This window comes from Panthera uncia, assembly GCF_023721935.1.
Source record: "Panthera uncia isolate 11264 chromosome D3 unlocalized genomic scaffold, Puncia_PCG_1.0 HiC_scaffold_9, whole genome shotgun sequence".
NCBI lineage: Eukaryota > Metazoa > Chordata > Mammalia > Carnivora > Felidae > Panthera > Panthera uncia.
The window spans coordinates 4,641,531-4,653,691 of record NW_026057587.1 but is presented as its reverse complement, the minus strand read 5'-3'; the positions used below and the strand labels follow the sequence as shown (position 1 = coordinate 4,653,691).

The following is a 12,161-nucleotide window of genomic DNA, read 5'->3' as shown; positions in this document are numbered from 1 at the left end:
GCCTGGACTTGGTCCAGCTCCATCCCGCCCACAGCCAGACACCCTCGCTTTCCTGGGCTGGAGGCCACGGGCCAGTGGGGGCAGGTGAGGCCCTCGGGCAGGAGCTCCCGTGTCTGGAAGAGCACGGGAGCCGGGAAGGCGCCCGGCCGGGGCCCCGCAGAGGGCGAGCCGGCAGGCGGCGGGCCCCGGCGACACCACAGGCTCCCTCCTGGCTCCAGCAGGCAAGAGGCCTGGTGCCGCACCGGGATCCAGAGGCGGCCGCCCCCCACGCAGCCACTGCCCTGAGAGTGGCCCCAGGCATCTCTGAGCTGTGCGTCCTGGGGGCTCCCAGCCACGGGACTCAATAGACCCTGCCTCGGGGCACTGCTGCGACGTCTGGCTGGCCCTTTCCTGGCACCGCAAGGCCGGGGCTGGCCCTCCCTCGCTACGCTGACCCCGACCCCGCGCGAGGCTGGGCCGGTTCTGGAGGCTCGCCCAAGCCCAGGTGCACGCTGCCAGAGTTCTGCGCCCTCTGAGCCTGCTCTGGCGGTAGTGCTGCCCCCGGTCCCAATCGCGGGGCCCCCCTCATCACCCGACTGGGGCAGCTGTGCCCAGACTGTGCCGACCGCCCTGGGCGGGGCCTAGCCGTCACAGCGACGACGGCCCCACCAAGGGCCAGGGCACGTCCGCAAGCAGAGAGACCCTCTGGAGAGATCCGCAGGGAGGGAGGCCAAGGCGAGCAGCGGGCTGGCGTCCGAGCCACGGGACACGCGGTGCGCTGCTCGGGGACCCACGCCACGCACCCGGAGGAGCGGAGCGCGCGCCCTGCCGAGGCCGCAGCGATGGTTTGGGGCGAGCCGGGACCACCTCCAGCGGTCGGGGTCAGGGCCGGGTCATGTGTTCACGGGCTGCCTTCCGCCCACGGACCCGTCTGTGAGCCGCACGGACAGGAGGGCAGACGAGGCCAAGCACGGCGGTCCCCCACCCTCGAGGCCTGAGGCAACGGCCCCACGGCGACGCTCCCAGCGCCCCCAGCAGCAGCGAGGCCCCTGGTCCCCCCACCCCGGGCCACGAGGGGGTAGGGGTGCTCGGTGGCGTGAGACCAGTGATTAGATTTTCGTGTAGCAATTTTATGGGACTGTTTTTAGCTCCCCTAACCGTTCTCACTATGCAGTACCAGTAAGATCTCTGACTGCACTTCGGTAAACCGACCGCGCACAGACACGAGTCATTATAGCCGGCAAACACAGACCCAGAGTCTCTCTCACCGAGGGCTGAGGCTGCCAGTTCCTACGTGGGCCGGGCCCCTCCAGCTCCCAGACCCAGCAGGCAAAGGCATGGTGCCGCAGCCAGGTGGGCGCCCCCTCCGCTCCCGGAGCTGCGCTGGGGCCTCTCCCCCGGCACCTGGGTCTGAGCCCCCACCCTTCATTGCCAAGCACGGGCACCCCCTCGGTGGAGTGGAAGGCCTGGCCCACCTGGGACTCACCCTCCCCGGCCCACCTGCCCACCTGCCCACCTCCCCGCCCTGCCTGGCCGAGGCTGCTGGTCTCCCAGAACCTCTGGGACTCAGGGCCTCCAGCAGACCTTGCTGGCTCTCAGTTCTGTCAGCAGCTCTTCGTTGTTCCAAAAGCTCAGGCCGAATTCCACCCACTGCTCACCTGGCAGGCCGTCATCCCTAACCTGGAAGCCCTTCGGCACACATGCGCCCCAGGGCCTTGGCACAGCTGTTCCCTCCACCCTGGCATCTATGTGGCTCACTCTCCTTCACCTGTTAAGTTCTGAATCAAACTTCTCCACCCGCCCGCAAGTAAAACCCACGCCCTGCCTGCTTTCCGCGCCATGAGTCCCTCTCTCTGGCCCCAGGACAGAGACCACAGTACAGGTGTCTCCTTCCGTGTGGTCGAGAGAGCGCATGGTTCCGTGCAGGGTCTCTACCCAAAGAAGGACCACCTTCCTCCCCCACCTCAGCTGCCAAGGAGGCGGCTTGTCTACTGCCCACCAGCAACTGCCCCCCCCCCCCCCCCCCCCCCCCCCCGCCCCGAGTTGACCAACCATCCCTGTTGTCTGGGACCGAGAGGGTTCCCTGGATGTGGGGCTCACAGTGCTAAAACCGGGGAGGTCCCAAAGAAACGGGAGGCCCCGTGAACCAGAACAGCAGCACCCTCCTATTACAGACCACCTTCAGCAGAGTCACGAAGAAACTGGAAGACAGGTGGGGGTGACAGCGTCCCTCTGCCGGGCCCCCCCTCCCGCCCCGGGCCCCCCCCGCGTCCAGGTGCAGCAAGGCCTGGGGCACCGCTGACACCCGCCGCTGACCACCGTCCAGACGCAAAGGCCGACGGAGATGGCCTGGAAGTCCCTGCGGGCGGCGGCCTCCACCCTGGCATGGGGACCTCGGGCTCTGATGCTGGGACGGCACTCCTCCCTGACCCGTCCCCTCCTCGGCGCACACCCACACCAGACGGACGGCGCTCCCTGCCTGAGAGGCCCCTCAACCCCCGGTGCCGTGGCGACTCGGGCGTAACCCTGCCCTCGAGGACCGTCCCCTAAAGGCCCCACAGACACCTCGGCTGCTCCAGAACCTTCCAGAGCCTGCCTCGTGAGCCTTGGTCCCTCTGGGCCAGTCGCTCGGCACCCTTGCTTCCAGGCGCCGCTCACAGGGTGTCCTACACGCTGGGACACCCGGCGAGGCAGAGAGCCGGGAGCTGGGAGGCGGGCCAGCAGGGGCAGGACAGCTGCCCGCAGAACCACTGCAGCCTGCCCTGCGCTCTAGCGGGGACGCCCCACCTCAGGCTCTGTGAAAACACTCCATCCTTCCCATGTCCGTGCAGCGCCCATCAGCCATCACACACTGCGTGGTTGCTGGGGCAGAGGAGACCCACCCCGTGGCCAGGGACAAGTGGAACAGATGCTGACGGCGACAGGCACTCTGATCAAGGCATGGAGGTGGAGGAGGGCGGCGGGCACAGAGCCCGAAGCAAAGAGGGACCCGGATAAGGGACAGGCAGACGCCGCTCCGGGCCACCCGCCCAGGTCTGCACCTGAACACCACAGACGCACCCTCCCACGTCCCCGCACGCACACCCCGCTGCAACCCCACTCTGTGACCCTGTGCCGACCCCCCAGGCCGCCATCTAACCCACATTCGACGGATTTTTGTGTTCACAACCGCTGTCCCGGCAACTGGGTTTGGAGGTCAGTCCCCGGCCAAGTTCCTCCCCAGCCCTCCGCACACAGACAGCACGCCGTGCACCAGCCCACGACTGCCGGAGCCGGCCCCAGGCTCTCCGCCCTGCGAGCCCCCCTCAGTCTCTGGGACCTGCTCAGCTGTCACACACGGTGGGGGCTGCCCAGGGAGGCCAAAGCCAGGGCCACTGTTGCTGAAGTGTCTCCCGCCTCTGTTTTGTCCTGTGGTGGGGGACAAAGAGAACAGACCTCAGGGGCAGCTCAGAGAAGGGCTCCGGAGAGGGGACAGGGGAGGGGCTCAGGACCATATGGCAAAAACTTTTAGCTCATCACCCCCACTTTCCAGATGAGGAAAACAAGTCCCAGAGCAGGCAGGGGGCTACCTAGGGGCCACATGGCGAGAAAGAGAACTGAATTTAAACCGGGCATCTGGACTGGGCTCACTCAGTGGGTGGGGGACAGGGGAGGAGTCAGAGGAAGAATCCTGAACTTGCTCCCGGGAGATGGGCCCGAGCAGAGCATGTGCAAAGGCCCTGAGGCGGAAGTGTGTGGGGCCCCAGGTGAGGGGGTGGGCAGGGCCGAGCCTCACGGAGAATGTGGGTTCATTCCATGGATGACAGACAGGGGCCTGCCCTTAGAGGATCTGGGACAGGCAGAGAGATGACCTCAGGAGGCAGGGGCCCCCGGCTTTATCCAGGAGACGATCTACATGAATTCCTGACAAATCCCCACTGGGGCTACAGATGGAACCAGGTGCTGAGGGGGAGGCATGCAGCGTGTGGAACAGCACTGGCTGAGGGCTAGCCAGAGGCCTGTCAGGGTCTGACAACCAGTACGTGGGTTTGGGGCAAGGGGCCAGAGGGGACAGCTGCAATGGGTAAGGTCAGAGAGCTGATGGGTCATGGCAGATCCCGAGGGTCCCTGTGGGGGCTCTAGGTCTGAGGGGTGGGAGCCCTAGGGCCACATGAACAGCCTTCCCCAAGGCTGGAGAGTGTTTGCGGGGGGCGGGGGGGTGGCGCGCGGCAGGTGCTGGCCACTCAAGGCAGCATGGCACCCGGCGTGGCCATGCAACCCGTGGCCTCCAACCCCAGCCCCCCTGAGGTGCACACACTCGTGCCCCATGCCTGGTTTCAACCCCATGCCGGCTGCAGACTGACTCCCCTTGCCTCAGCGTCCTTGTCTATACAGCGGCGACAGCACGGCTCCCGCTGGAGGAGCTGCAGGGAGGTGAAATGAGCGAACGCCTCATCTGGTGCAGAGGAGACACGGCACTCTGCCCTGACCTCGGCCCCGGTCACCGTCCTCCCGACCCTCGTGACTTTCAGCACGGCTGCACCTCGGGCTGGGCTCTGGCCTCCTGCTCCTCCCTGGCAACGGGGTACAGGCGGCAGCCTTCCGGCAGGGCCACCCCCGTGCCCACACAATGGCTGCCCTGCCTCTACGACCACCTGCTGACACCCCGCTCTCACCAGAGTGCCCGCCTTCGTCCAGGGCCCACGGGCACCTGCAGCTCGGGAAGAGTGTATGCGGCTCCGGCCAGCCGCGTGGAGTCCAGGGAGCGGCCCGCCCCGAACAGCTGCTCCGAGAAAACAGCAGAGCCGGGGCCCCTGCAGGGCCTCACTCGGCTGGAGTCTACGCTGGGCCGCCGGGAGGGTGTGGGGAGGGACGTGGATGTGCCCCCCTGGCCTTTCTGCAGGGGGATCCTTCTCCCCACGCACACACCACTCCTGTGCTGGGCTGGGCAGCAGGGTCCTGGTACACAGTCCTGGGGGGCTGAACAAGGCCGGGAACTCGCTGGTCAGTTTCCTTTCTTTAGCTGCTCGGGTGAACCAGGGCACCAGAACAGGCTCCACGTGGAACCAGATGCCACACCTGCCCAGAGTCCCCGGAGCACTCATTGCATGTGGGTTTCAGATTCCGGATCCCAAGGGAGAAAGTGCCTCGGGTGCCCTTGGGGCCCCAGCCCGGCCGCCCCATCAACCTTCTCTAGGCATCCCAAACTGGTTGTGACTACGTCAGGGCACCCTGGTCAGGCCTGTGCCCGACCCAGCTACTCTTCCACCAGGGGCTATAAACACAAGCCTGGTGCCTCAGTTTCCCCCTCAGTTTCCCTAAAGGGCCGACCATGGCCCCCGCCTCTGGGAGCTCCGTGAAGGGCATGCGAACCACAGCGGTCAAGGCCGGGATGATGGTGGCTCCCGTGTACGCCCTGCCCAGTCACTGTGCAGCTGCTGCCTCTTGGGCTGCCCCGAGAACATGCCAGTGCCCAAGCCCACGGTGGGAGCAGTTTCCGGACTCTGGTGTCCTTCCTCCAGAAAGCAGCCACTGCCCCCCCGAACAGAATGCAGGGGGACAGGGCCTGAGGTCTCACACCTGCCAGCTCACAGGCAGCCCTTCTCAGGAGCTCCTGTCCCATGCCAGCCTGCTCCGGGGGTTGGGGGTGGAGTGCCCTGCTGACCCTGTTTCCGGCAAGCTGGTCCCACAGAGCCCTTACCCATCACCTGCTTCCCCATCCCAAAGGGAGCTGACACGGGTCTTGAACCAGCCACCAGCAAATGAGGCTGGAAAGCTGGGACCCCAAGTGTTCTTTCCAGGTGTGGGAGGAGTTGATGATTCTCATGCCACTCTGTTCCAGGGCACAAGGAAAGATGCAGCGGGCACGAGACCACATGGCAAGGCACTCAGGGACAGCCTGCTGTCACTGGGTCCAGAGAAGGAAGACAATCATCGCACAGGAGGGTGAGTACAGCACACGGATCACTTCTGGTGTGAGCGCAGACCCCTCCCAGGCGGGACACAGCAGCCACACGGAGTCCAGGGGAAGCAGGAGCCCCGCCGGAAAGGACGGGGCCCCCACGCGGTGCCGTGGAGGTGCTGACAGACGCCACAGGGCAGGAAGGGAGGTAGCAGGGATGGCTGCCTCAGTGGCCCACGGGAAACCTAGACGCTCTGCCGGGAAACTCTCAGAACCGAGAAGGAAATTCTACAAAGTGCCCGGGTACAAACACTGAAGCAGCCAATCAGAAAGCAGAACAACCCAGGCCCGAGGCAGGACAAGTCAGCAAATGCACAGACCCTCCGCAGGAAGAGGCCCGTACCACGGTCAAGGACAACGGCCTCCCACGTATCAAAATGAACAGAGCACCGCCACAGCCCCCACCCCCCCCCCCGCCCCAGGTCTAGGAGCTTCTCTCGGGAAACAAGCACACAGGAGGTTCTGGGTGGGGGACACCTGAGTCTGCAGGGTGGGGCGGGGGGGGGGGTCAGGAGTGAGGGGCTGGCCGGGGTGGGGTGTGGAGGGGCCCCAGTAGGGGCAAGGTTACTGAATTAGAAGTTTAGAGCAGAGAAGCTGATGGGCCCAAGAGGCCAGGGGGGCGGTGGGGACAGGGGCCAGCTCTGTGAGCTCATGAGCATCTGCTGCCCGCTGGGGCGGGGGTGGGGGTGACCATCTTGCAGCAGGCCCAGGACAATGGAGGGAGGGGGTGAGGCCCTGTCCTGGAGCTCCAGGACGGGGTTTCCCTACGTGTAGGCCTGTCCTGTGCTCTGTCCACGCCACAGAGCTGCTGCCCCAGACGGGGTCTGCGGCACACAGACGTGCACAGGGATTTACACACGTGCCCAGACAAGGACACACCACAGACGTGTGTATCCACGTGTGCGCGCGCACACACACGAATATACCTCGGACGCGGACACGCTACACACACGCACCTGCCGTGGACCTGAAACTCTGTCTGGAAGCTCAGAGCGAGGGCAGAGGGAAAGTGGGCTGTGGCCTGCCGCAGGGGTGCCCCCACGGCCCGTGCTGCCCCTCCCGGCCAAGCCCACTGGCCGGAAGGGGAGGCTCCACCTCCCGGTGTAGCGCGGCTTCTTCCGGGCACTCGAGGTCAGCTGCCTCTGCCGCCGTCGGTCCCGTGCGGGGCCGCGGTGTGGGCAGGACAGGCAAACTGAGGCCCAAGACCCTCACCTGTGCCCAGGGGTGGCAGGGACAGCAAGCTGGCCACCAGATACACAGGGCCACCACGTATCAGGAGGACCACGGCCACCTCCACCGCGCCATGCCACCGTGCGTGAGCGTTCACCCTATGGCCCCACCGCCCGCGACAGGAGTGCGGCGAGGAGTGGACCCCTCCCAGCCTGTGCGTAGTCAAAGGCTCTGCAGACCGTCGATGCCCACGGAGCTCAGACGGGGCGGCCCTTCCCCAGAGGTCAGGCAGCGGACCCAGGGCGGCGTGGGCACCTACTGCCACTCCTGCAGCCCGGAAAGGCCATCCCTTTAGAAGTCACGCAGACCACTGCCCTCTCTGCTCGAGCTCAGATTCATCCCAAAGAACGTCTAGAAGACGCAACACAAGTTTCGGTCGAGACTCAGGAGGTGTCTGTGGTCTGGTGCTATGCTGGGCAGATCCCAGGTGAGAGCTCGGCCACCCTGGGCTTCAGTCTCCGCATCTACGGAGGGCTGTGTGAGGACAGCGCCCTCGGCCGTCCGCGTCACCACCGCTCCCGTGACACACCTTCCCACAACAGGGCGCTGACCCACAGGACAGGAGAGCTCAGTCCACGCTCCCACCCCACACCCAGCACACTGCTGCTGTCCAGGCAAGGCAGCGGGTGTCCACGCGGGCAGAGCAGGCCACGCCACGCCACGGCTCTACTTCCACCCAGCTGGGGGGGGGGGGGGGTCCCCACCTTGGCGGGAGCAGCCCCTCCCCAACAGCAGTGGCCCTCAGGAGGACGGGGGAGCGACCCAATGCTGGCCCAAGCAGGTCCCAGGCTTGGGGCTGTGCCTGTGTCCCATGACTGCAGGCAAAATGCTCCCCCTCTCCGGGCCTCGGTTTCCCCATCTGGAGAGTAGGAGGCAGCCTGGAGGAGGTGCTCTGGCTGGTGGGCATGGACGCTCCTCTCAGCACCAACTCGCCTTTGTCCCCCTTATTGGAGGGATGGGCCGGGCGCGGCACACGGCCCCCTAGCTCAAGGCCCCCACCTGCGGGACCAACAGCGTGGGCTTTTGCACATGGACAGCGGGGCCACATCCTGACCCCCTGCACTCCTGGCCCTCAGCAACCAGACCTAGCATGACTGTGTGCCCCTCGCCCCGGGGGACACTGAACCCAGCTTGCAGAGAGATCACTACCACGGAGCCCCCTGCACGTGGCCTAGGGGAGTTCTGGCACACCGCACAGCACACCCCTCCCATGGGGCCACCGCCCATCAGGACTGAGGCAGCCTCCCCCGCCTGCCTCGAAGCCAGTGGCCCCAGCATCCCAAGGCTGGGAGAACTTGGTTATTTCTGGCAGAAATGCACACACACCCCTGGACAGCACTGGGAGCCGGGCAACCAGGCCAGGACCACCTGCCCACACAGCCATTCACCTGCTGATTTGGCCACAGGGAGGCCGGGGCAGGGTTTCTCAGCACCGCTCTGTGTACGGCTGGTCGGGTTACCTAGACAAGGCGCAGTGATCGGTGGGGGAAACAGAATTAGAGAAAGGAAGTCACCTGTTAACCACAGCTAGAACTTTGGGTGTTTTCCTTTTCATCTTTACTCTCGGGTACGTACCTCTTAGACACACACGCAGGAGTGGTGAATAACCCCTCTCTCTCTAGCAAAAAGGGAGGGACGTAAGAGTACACATCTGTGTGTGTACATCTACACAACACGCTCTGGAAAGGCCAGGAGCTGGTGAGAAAAGTTACTGCGGACGTCTGGGCCGGGGCTGAGAATTTTCTCAGGACAACCCCTTTTCACTGATATCGACCTTTGAACCAGGGGCAAGTGTCTTGCTGTCTGAAATCAAATTAACAAAGAATTACACAGGTGCCGAACCAGAAGGGTGGTTTCCGCCGGGTGCCAGCGGTACACGGCTTTCTCAAGAGCTGGGCACCGACAGGGTGTGGAGGGAAGGGCCGGCGCACAGGCACCCCGAGGAAGGTGCTGGCAGGCGCACGGCAGGTCTGCAAAGTGAATCTCCCGGGGGACCTAGGGGCTGGTACCACCTGACCTGTGGCCTAAGGGTTGCCTTTTGCATTAGGGAGGAAGACCCAGGCAGAGCATTTCAATTCTGCCCTGGCCTGTCTGTCCTCCAAGGGCCTTCCCATCACCTCTGGAGACAGAGATGTCACAGGAACCAGGATGGCAGGAAACATCTATCTGTCCCCAATGTTCCCGGCTGGTGAGAGCAAAGACAGCTTCTGTCCCGCTACCAAACCACAAGACCCCTGTTCCACCACCACCTGCTTCCTGCTCCCACCCTGTTAAACGGAGAATCAGAAAGTTGACGAAAGACGAGGGCTCAGGAGGGCACACCCTGGCCTCGGACGCCGAGCTCCGGCCATTCAGCCCCGGACTCCTGTGGGGACAACACCACGAGCCAGACGGGACCTGGGAGCCCTCTCCTCAGCCAACAACACTACTGCCCCACGCGTGTGGCCACGGCATCTCACAGAAGTGGCTTACGATCCTCAGCCACACGGGGCAAGGACTTGTACTCCCTTAGGGGCAAACACGGGTGCGTACGGGGCGGGGGTGCTGGAAGGGTGGGGCCAGGGGCTTGCCTGGGGCTTGCGGGGGCAGGGTAGGCTGCACCCTCAGGACAAAGGAAAGGAGGACTCCTGGACATTGGCACTCTCCAAATGTCCTGGGCAGGTCTACCCGACATTTGGCCGTTCGTGCCCCAGGGGTTGGCAGCTTGACACTCACGGCACTGGGCCTCAGTGTCCCCAGCTGTACCACGGAGTTCGGGGACAGACTCAGAACGGTGTCCGCTCGGATACGTGTTCGCTGTGTGCTAGTCACTCGATGCCCTTATGAGTTATCTGAATTCTGGGGAAAACCATTACGCTTTAGCAAGAAAAGAGCCCGAACAACAGAGCCCAGCTAGAAGTTGTGACTTGTGCAGAAGCCCCGTACTTTCCAAGGCAGGCGGATCCCTCCCGGGCTCAGCAGGGCAGAGAAAGGGGCCTGCTGACGTGGCTGTATGAACGCCAAGCCGAAAGCAGGCTCCGGCCCTCTGTGACCTGACCGGGACTGGTCCGAGCCCCCAAACCCACGGCTGCACTTCCAGTGTTCCTGATGCCAGAGGGGCAGTTACAGCCAAGGCCACCGCGGGCAGCGCGTGCAACTGGTGGGCTTATGTCAGCGGGGCGCAGGGGGGCCCCTGGCGCAGCCTTCCTGAACAGCGGGGTCTGCTCTCGCTCCTTCACTCCGCAACACGCACGGGGCAGGGGAACTCACGAACGACACACAAGACACACGTGCTGCCTGCTCTCTCCCAGCCTACAAGTTCTGGTGGGGAGAGAGCCAACACGGAGAGCGAGTAAATCACCAGATGGCTTCAGACAGGGAGTGGCCACTGAAGGAAGGAAAGTGGGAGATCGACAGGGCAGAGGTGGGGAAGGAGGGACGCCCCTTCAGAAGGTCGGTGGGAGGGGGGGGGTCTCTCTAGGTGACATCTATGCTGAGACACGAAGGCTCCTGAAGACCTCGGCAGAGGGGACAGCAGGAACGGGGGCCCCGAGGCAGCAGAACCTCACAGGGGCTAACAAGCTGGTTCGAGTGGACGTCGGGTGGGAGAGGCCAACCGGGTGGTTGCGGAGCCTTGGGGACCAGTTAGGGTTTTGCTTGTTCCCCACCTGGCGGGGCAGGTACACGTGCAGAAGGTGGCTGGCGTGAGCACTCTCAGAAACCACAGGACACAACTTGGCCACCCCTTCTCAGTTCGGAGCTGTGGCATGTGCCACCCCCCCAAAAAGCGTCTTAGCTGGGGACCCCTTGATCCGGGAATGATGTCAGGCCCCCTAGGGATGCAGGGGTGGGGGTGGGGGGGTCTGCGTGGTGGGTGTAAATGCCCCGCTTCTGTGCATCCGCCTGCCCAGACAGAAAGCAGCAAACCTGTCCCTGGGCCACCTCTCCTTGGCGGCCAGCGTCTGACACTCAGACTTGTCCACAGACCTGGAGGACCTTAGGGACAGGGTGCGCTGCAGGGGCCTGCAAGGTAGGCCTGTCCCCTCTCCCAAAGCTCAGCCTCTGACTGGGGATCCCAGGCCACTGGCCCCGAGGCCCAGGAAAAGGAAGGGGGCTGTGAACTGAGCCATCTCTGGGACCCCAAACGCAGCAGATGCCGGCCTTCCCAAATAAGAGCTGCATGGGGCCCCTGCAGGGTGTGGGGCTGGCCAGCACGCCTACATCGCTCTAGGAGACAGGGGCTCCCCACTCGCCCCAGTCGCCAGATCTCTGACAGTCAGCATTCCTGTCCTTCTCCACTCACCTGGGTCCATGCAAGAAGGGCAGTATTTGCTGAGCAAATAAGCCGGAGGATAACTCGGCCATACAAGCAGTATTTTTTGCCACCCTATTTACCAGCCGGTGAAGACACAACCGGGAGGGAGGTCTTAGATACTACCCCTCCCCCTCCGTCTAAACAAAAACCTCCAGGAGGACGAAAGGAACAGGAAGAATCTCAAAGTATCCATTCCACGACTGCCTTCACCACCGCCAGCAGCGCTCCCCTCCCCGGCACGTCCTGGGCCGGATGAAGCGAGATTTTGTTAAAAGAAACAGCTGAAAACAGGCGAGTGTGCAACCAGACGGCCTTCGGTTTGGACAGTGTAATTTAGACACTCTTCTCGCTCGCAGCTCCAGACACGAACACCCGCTGCATCCACCGCAGGCGGCCGGGCCCTCCCGGAGCCACCTGCGAGGCGCGCGGGCCCCGGGCGGCCCCGCGGGGTGGGTGTGCCGCCGCCCCAGGCGCGCCCCGCCCGCCGCCCCACCTACCTCCAAGGCCTCCAGCGTGCTGAAGCTGGCGATGGCGAAGCCGTCGATGACCTCCTCCTCCTGCGAGCTGGACTCGCGGCGGCGGCGGCGCGGGGGGCGCACGGCGGCGGCGCGGGGCGGGGGCGCGCGGGGCAGGCCCGCGTTCTCCTTGCCAGGCCCGGGCTCGGTCTCGTCGCCCGACGACGCGCTCTGGTCACGGGCGTCGCGGGCCGCCTCCCGG

At 64.6% G+C, this 12,161-nt stretch overlaps 1 protein-coding gene across 1 annotated transcript in view; it reads right to left on the bottom strand.

The window, feature by feature from the left end:
• The window catches only part of LOC125915067 (translation initiation factor IF-2-like), a 24,021-nt gene extending 11,866 nt beyond the window's left edge, over window positions 1-12,155 (bottom strand). The window contains exon 1 of the mRNA XM_049620708.1: window positions 11,942-12,155. The gene's annotated coding sequence lies outside the window, so the exon portion shown is untranslated. The remainder of the gene's footprint in view (window positions 1-11,941) is intronic.
• Window positions 12,156-12,161: the final 6 nt, after the last annotated feature.